At 50.2% G+C, this 8,006-nt stretch overlaps 1 pseudogene; it reads left to right on the plus strand.

Annotated features, from left to right (window-relative positions):
* Positions 1–2,805: 2,805 nt before the first annotated feature.
* Positions 2,806–6,776, plus strand: LOC130709377 (ataxin-1-like; annotated as a pseudogene).
* The last annotated feature ends 1,230 nt before the right edge of the window (positions 6,777–8,006 follow it).

Here is an 8,006-nt window from a genome sequence, read left to right on the forward strand (position 1 = left end):
GCAGCCGTGCGCAGCAGAGACACCCAGGCCTGGCGACTCTGCACCCCACCCAGGGCAGCTGGGTTCCTGCGCGGCAGCCCCGGCATCTCCTGCTGAGAAACCCCAGAGACCGTGCTCCTTTCCCCGAGCCCACCGCAGCGCTGCAGAGCCCAAGGGGGCTGGGGCTTCACCCCAAACTTGAGGAAGCCACACCTGGGGGCCGCAGCACAAGCGGGGCTCCCACCTTCCCCGCAGGAGCAGACCCCGCGGAGGGTCTATCTTTTGGAAGTAAATTTAGACTAACAGGTTTTACACACAGAATCTTAGAGCTGGGAAAAGTCCTTTGTGTCATTCATGTAGCTTCATAAGATTTTTTTTAAATGAGAGGATGGATTTCCTTGAGCAAGAGTGAATTTCCAGGAATGGGTCCCTGGATACCAAAGACTGTTTTGGGGAAGAAAGATGAATCTATAATGTGAACGCCTTATAGAACTTATTCTATATTGTAGTTCTGTCTGGAAACACATGTACCGTTGATCTTTGTAGAAGCCCTTAACATCCTCAAGAGAAGCTCTCATTTCCCCATTAGTACTTGTTATAGACTGAATATTTGGGTCCCCCCAGCGTTCACATGTTGACACCCTACCTCCAATGTGATGGTATTAGAAGGTGGGTCTTTTGGGAGGTGATTAGGATTTGATGAGGTCATCAGGATGGAGCCCTCATGATGAGATTCTTACCCTTGTGAGAGTCATGAGAGAGCTGGCTTTTTCTCTCTGCTCTCTGCCCTGTGAGGACACAATGAGAAGTGGACAGTCTGCAACCCGGAAGAGAATCCTCACCAGAAGGCGATGATCCCGGCACCTAGATCTCAGACTTTCAGCCTCCAGGACTGAGAAAATACATTTTTGTTGTTTACAAGCCCCCACCCCGCCCCGTTTGTGGTACTTTGTGACAGCAGCCCAAACTGACTTAGCACTCTTTTCTTCAAGTAAATGGAAGAGTTTGTGGAGCCCATCCATTTTACGATACAATTTCCCAAATAACCAAGATTCTCCCTGTACACTCTGATTTGTCAACTTTTTTATTTATCAAAATTGTTATAAAAAGTTTCCATATTTTTTCCTAATAAATTGTTTCCAATCCATGTTGCCACTATAATGGTTCTATGATATTAATAATTTGAGCCCTAATACCCTGCTTAAAATAATCATTTATTTGTGTTATGAATAAGTTCAGGGTTCAAATGCAAAAGTTTTAAAAGGATATACTGTGTAAAACATCTATGTCACCCCTCTGAAGGAAAGAAGGAGGGAAGAAAGGAAGGAAGGAAAAAACATTGAATTTGCCCTCAGTTTAGCTGCCACTTCCTAAGGGAAGCCCTTTCCAAGTCCAGACCCCCAGGCATCACAAATAAGCTCTCGTGGGACACTGTCCATACTGTTGCACGTCATGTTTCCTGAAAAGCTGATTCTGAGACAAGGACAGACTTTCAGGAAGTTTCTTGGGGTGTGTATTTTGGGATAAACATAGAATTACCGTATGACTCAGCAATTCCACTCCTAAATCATTAAAAACAAACACTCAAACAAATCTGCGTACACACATGTTTATAGCAGCACTATTCACAATAGGAAAATCATGGAAATAACCCAAATGTCCATCAGTGTATGAATGAATAAACAAATTGTGGTATATACCTACAGTGGAATAGTAATTCAGTCATAAAAAGGAATGGAACAATTAAATATCAAACAATTACACGGCCAAAAACATTTTTTTAAGAAATGAAATACTAATACATATTATAGTGTGGATGACTCTCGCAAACATCATGCTAAGTGAAAGATGCCAGACACAAAGGTCACACATTGCATGATTCCATTTATCTGAAATATCCAGAATAAGTAAATCGATAGAGAAAGAAAGCAGATTGGTGGTCTCCACGACCTGGCAGAGAGAGCGAAGTAGTATCTTCTTAATGGGTACAGAGTTTCCTTTTGGGGTGATAAAAACGTCTGTGGGAAGAAAAAAATTTTTAATTGGAAAATCATTGATTAAAAACAGAAGTCTGGGGGGTATTTCTTGGTACTGCCTTTCCCAATTTCGACGGTAAATGGTCAAGTACACAGTAAATGGTCAAGTACAGCAGCCATGGTTTGAGAAAGAAATGATGACCAGGGCTCAGAACACTCACTCAGGGACGAGGGTGAGGGTCACCCCACCAAGTAAGCCATCCGTTTTAGCAGAGATACTATCCAAGGATGAGGGGACTTGAGAATGGATAGCACAGGAGGGAGACAATGACTATTAGTTGTGGCCTTGAGGCCACCTACAGTAACAGAGGCTATAGTTCCACCCACTGACCCTCCTTTCACTAGTAGTTCATCTCAACTCACCCTCTCCCCTACAAATGATCCATGGAAGCTATGAAAGAGTTGTTTCCAGAACTTATGCAAAGACGTTGATCCAAGTAAAGGCAACAAAAGCAAAAATAAACAAGTGGGGCTATATCCAACTACAAAGCACAACAAAGGAAACGAACAACAAAATGAAAAGGCAACCTACCGAATGGGGGAAAATTTTTACATATCATATATCCTATAAGGGGTTAGTATTCAAATTATATGAAGAACTCATACAAAAAAAAATAGAAAAAAATATCCAACTAAGAAGTGGGCAGAGAGTCTGAATAGACATTTTTACCAAGAAGATACAGAGATGGACAGCAGATAATTAAAAAGACACCTAGGTTGGGTGTGGGGCGGCTCCGGGGCCGGGGATGGCGGCGGCCGCCGTTGCGGCGGCTCCGGCACCAGCGGGAGGAGCCCGGGGAGCGCCGTGAGATGGGCCGGCTCCCAAGCCAGTGGGGAGGACACTGCTTCTTATTACAGCTGCTCAGAAGCACCACTGGAAGCTCAGATGTGGGCACCCCAGCCAGCAGCAGAGAGGGGTGCAGGGGAGCCACAAAGAAGCCCCTTCTGATGCCCCAAGGAGCAAGCCGACCCCTTCCAGGCTCCAGGAACACCACAAAGCAATATGAAACCTGTTCATGAGAGGAGTCAGGAATGCCTTCCACCAAAGAAACGAGACCTCCCCGTGACCAGCGAGGATATGGGGAGAACTACCAGCTGCTCAACTAACCACACACCCTCCAGTGATGCCTCTGAATGGTCCCGAGGGGTGGTGGTGGCCGGGCAGAGCCAGGCAGGAGCCAGAGTCAGCCTGGGGGGTGATGGAGCTGAGGCCATCACTGGTCTGACGGTGGACCAGTATGGCATGCTGTATAAGGTGGCTGTGCCACCTGCCACCTTTTCCCCAACTGGTCTCCCGTCTGTGGTGAACATGAGCCCCTTGCCCCCCACATTTAATGTAGCGTCTTCACTGATTCAACATCCAGGAATCCACTATCCCCCAATCCACTATGCTCAGCTCCCGTCCACCTCTCTGCAGTTTATCGGGTCTCCTTATAGCCTTCCCTATGCTGTGCCACCTAATTTCCTACCGAGTCCCCTCCTTTCTCCTTCGGCCAACCTCGCCACCTCTCACCTTCCACACTTTGTGCCATAGGCCTCGCTCCTGGCAGAAGGAGCCACTCCTCCCCCCCCCGGCGTCATCCCCGGCCCATTCGTTCAACAAAGCCCCCTCTGCCACCTCCCCGCCTGGGCAGTTGCCACATCACTCGAGTACTCAGCCACTGGACCTCGCTCCAGGCCGGATGCCCATTTATTATCAGATGTCCAGGCTACCTGCTGGGTACACCATGCATGAAACCCCTCCAGCAGGTGCCAGCCCAGGTCTTACCCCTCAGGAGGGCCAGTCTGCTCTGGAAGCAGCCGCTGCCAATGGACAGAGACAACGAGAGAGAAATTTAATGAGACGGGAAAGCGAAGCCCTCGACTCCCCCAACAGCAAGGGTGAGGGCCAGGGACTGGTGCCAGTGGTAGAATGTGTGGTGGATGGACAGTTGTTTTCAGGTTCTCAGACTGCGCGGGTAGAGGTGGCAGTGCCAGCACACCGAGGGACCCCAGACACCGACCTCGAGGTCCAGCGGGTGGTTGGTGCTTTAGCTTCTCAGGACTATCGTGTGGTGGCAGCTCAGAGGAAGGGTGAGCCCAGCCCCCTCAACCTGTCCCATCATAACCCCGACCATCAGGGTGAGGGGCGAGGGTCAGCCAGGAACGCAGCAGAGATGGCCGAGAAAAATCAGGCCCGAGGGTTCTACCCTCAATCCCATCAGGAGCCCCTGAAACATAGACCTTTACCCAAAGCAATGGTTGTAGCCAATGGCAACCCGGTGCCCACTGGAACTGACCCAAGCCTGCTACCCATGGGCTCGGAGATCCTGGTGGCGTCAAGTTTGGACATGCAGGCCAGAGCCGCCTTCCCAGACAAGGAGTCAACGCCACCCCCCTTTACCTCTTCCCACTTGCCCTCCCATTTCATGAAAGGCGCCATCATCCAGCTGGCTACAGGGGAGCTGAAGCGGGTGGAGGACCTCCAGACCCAGGATTTTGTGCGCAGTGCCAAAGTGAGCGGGGGGCTGAAGATTGACTCTAGCACAGTCGTGGACATTCAGGAGAGCCAGTGGCCTGGATTTGTCATGCTGCATTTCGTGGTGGGTGAGCAGCAGAGCAAAGTGAGCATCGAGGTGCCCCCCGAGCACCCCTTCTTTGTATATGGCCAGGGTTGGTCCTCCTGCAGCCCTGGGCGGACTGCACAGCTCTTCTCTCTGCCCTGCCATCGGCTACAGGTGGGAGATGTCTGCATCTCTTATCAGTTTACAGAGCTTGAACAGTCACTCAGTTTCTCAGTCCAGCTGTGCTCCCCCAGGCCAGCTGGCTCCTCCCCGAGAAAGGCCTGAGAGGACAGTCTTGGGACCCCGAGAGCAATGTGACAGTGATGGGAAAAGCCAGCCGTTAGGCGAGGGCTCCCGAATGGTAGAGCCCTTGCAGCCAGAGCCTGGTGCTCAGGCCTGCTGGCCAGCCCCGAGCTTCCAAAGATACGGCATGCAAGGGGAGGAGGCACGGGCTGCGCTGCTCCGTCCCTCTTTCATTCCACAGGAGGTAAAGCTGTCCATTGAAGGGCGTTCCAATGCAGGAAAATGAATCTCTCCCAGACCCGGACTGGGATGCTACCCCAGAGCTGGGCCTCACCGTGAGCAAGCAGAGGATTTGCACATGCCGAGCAGGGGATGGCTCTCTTGGCAGTGAGGTTAGTGGGGAAGAGGAGGCGTGAAGGCAGCCTCCCAAGGCAGGGTCTGTTGCCCATTATCCCATGGCGTCTTTTCAGAACAGCCCCAGAGGGTGCTGTGATGGGGAGCAGCAGGCCTGGGCCAAGGAAGGAAGGGGGTGCACGCAGGATAAGAAACATTCCAAATATCAGGGCCTCCCTGTTCTTTCCTCCTCATCCCTAGCTCCTGCAAGGAGAGAGTCAGGCTTTGGGAGCAGGTGCAGAGGGAGGGAGCAAAGAAAGAGCCAAAAATGATGATCCACAGCTTATAGTAGCAGTTCAGCTATCTGAAGTTTTTTTTTTTCCCTTTCTTTTTTGTGATGGGAGGGCAGGAGGCCCCATGCTTGGAAATAAGAGGGTTCCCACCCAGAACTCTTCTTTTGAGAGCTGTGCACTTTAAAGGGTAGTTTTGTTATAGATGTCTAAGGCTGGGTGTGCAGGGGACTCTGCTTGATCCTCTGCTTCAGGCCTTTCCCATCTCTCCCCATCATTCCTCCCACAAGGCTTCTAGCATTAGGAGAGAGAAGCCGCTCCAGGGTTCAGAGTGAAGTACTGCCTTGGTGGGGACCCAGTCACGGGACTTTGGGAGAAAGACCCGATGGCCAGACTGACCGGGCTCTAGGCAGGGCTTCTGGAAAGGTAGCTGACCTAACAAGGCTCCTCCTACTCAGCATGCCAGACCCACTTTGAAATTGTACTGAATCTCTAGTTGGTAATGGTGACTTTTGAAAGAACCAGTGGACCGTTTTCCCTAGGCCCCTACACCCGGTCCTCTGTCTGTCTATGTTGTGCCTAAGTGCCTGCACTGCCCCCACCCTTCCGCTGACCTAACCTGTCTGCATGGTGTCTTGACCTGGGCCTATTTGTAGCTGCACTGCCTTTCCCCTTCTGCAAAACTGGTTTTGTCCACTCTGACCAAGGCCTCTAGTTTTTGATGTGTAGGGGTCTCTCTGGTTTCCCTTTCAGTTCTATTCTCTATTTTTAAAAACTCAGAATCATGTCCTCTCCTCTTCTGCAGTTGAACCAGTTGGTGGAGAAACGAATGGAACTATGCCCTGGGTCGGGACCAGTACAGCTGGCTGGGCAGTGCCCATCCTTGCGTTTTTACAGAGTCCCTCCCATCTTACTCCACTCCTTCTCCCAGCATTCAGGCTTCTCCAGGCTGTCTCCTCCCATAGCCAGCTCTAAGGTTTTGGGATACTCTTTTTTTTTTTTTTTTTAATTTTGGCCACACCATGTGGCATGTGGGATCTTAGTTCCCCGACCAGGGACTGAACCTGGGCCCTCAGCAGTGAAAGCGCAGAGTCCTAACCACTGGACCACCAGGGAATTCCCTGGAATAGTCTTGATAATGTTTCAATACCTGAAAAGTCTCCTAGATTCCATTTCATGGTGGAGTATTCCTCTGCAAAGAGTATTTTCAATCTTAGTTGCATTTGCCCCCTGTGTCTTAAGCCCACTTTTTCTTCACGACTTTCAGCATCACCTCGGACTGTGGGATTCCAGTGGGTGTTGAGAATTAGGCTTCCCCCATCAGCTTTCAGGTGGGTGGGTGGGTTTTTTGTTTGTTTTTGGGGGGTCTTTAGACTCTTGAACAACTCAGGGTATTGTCCACTCAGCTCTCTTATGAGGCTTCTCCTGGGGTATGACCCTGGCATTTCCTTTCAAGATGGACTGGCCAAGGCCTAGCCTGTTGTCAGGAGTCCCAAACCTCTGAGGTCTGATCTCTGCTCTGTCAAAGACTTTAGGCAAGTCTTGTGACCTCTCGCTCTTTCACTTCCTCCCCAGCTGCCAAATGGGGATAAATAATCTTACCTACCTCCTGGGGGGAGGGGGAGTTCTGAGAATGGAGTCCTTCTTAGTGTTCAGGTGCTAAAGGTTGTTCTCCTGGGGGAACAAAGTGACTGAGACTGGCTTGTTTGCTGCAAGCCCTACACTCCACTGTTTCATTCCTTGAGAGCAGTTACCTGGTCAGTCAGCTTTTGGAGGCCCATCCAGAGGAAGCTGCTGACCCGACCACAAGTATGTAAGTCTCCAGTTCACCTCACAACCAAATACCAACCGTGTCTGGTGAACACTCAACCTTGTACACATTTGGGATCATGTCTTTTCCCTTCTCTGTCCCCATTCTCTCTGAATGCTGCTTTCTCTGGCTTGTTTCCCACAGTTGGGGGCCTGTGGGGCTGAGTCTCAAGGAATCCTCTCAGAGGACGGCCCTCGGAGAAGGCCTTGTTTCTGGCTGTTCCATGAGCAACGCATTCCTAGTTTCTCATGCACGGGTTTCTCAGAAACATCCTTCCTCATTAGGAAGGCTCATCAACTGAATATAGCGACAGGCACACAGTGGACACTAAAGAAATATCCACCAAGGGTACCAACCGAGCTTCCTCCTTATGGGAGCAAACCTATATCTAACCAGATACAGGCCAAGTAGTTTAAATACAAGAAACCCTCACTGCCCAGCCTGGTAACTTCCCCTTAATCCTGGAAAGAGAAAATCTTGTGCACCTTGGCAAGTTGGGCCCTGAACTTTCTGCTGCTGTTCCTCTTCTGTCTTGCTGGTGAAGCAACACTGGCACTTCCTCTGATCCTGTGCCATGCATATGTAATATATTAATACTTGATTTTGCTGAGCTGCAGAGGTGTCTTTTGTAAAGTATGGTCTCCCAGGGAAAGAAGCTCTGTGCTCTAAATCCTGGTCAGAGCTGAGGCATTCCCCTTACCTTTTCCCCCTGTTTCAGTCTTTTCTTCCAGGCATGAGGAATGAGAGTAACCTATGGTGTGTCCATCCTTCC

This window comes from Balaenoptera acutorostrata, chromosome 1 (genome assembly GCF_949987535.1).
Source record: "Balaenoptera acutorostrata chromosome 1, mBalAcu1.1, whole genome shotgun sequence".
Lineage (NCBI taxonomy): Eukaryota > Metazoa > Chordata > Mammalia > Artiodactyla > Balaenopteridae > Balaenoptera > Balaenoptera acutorostrata.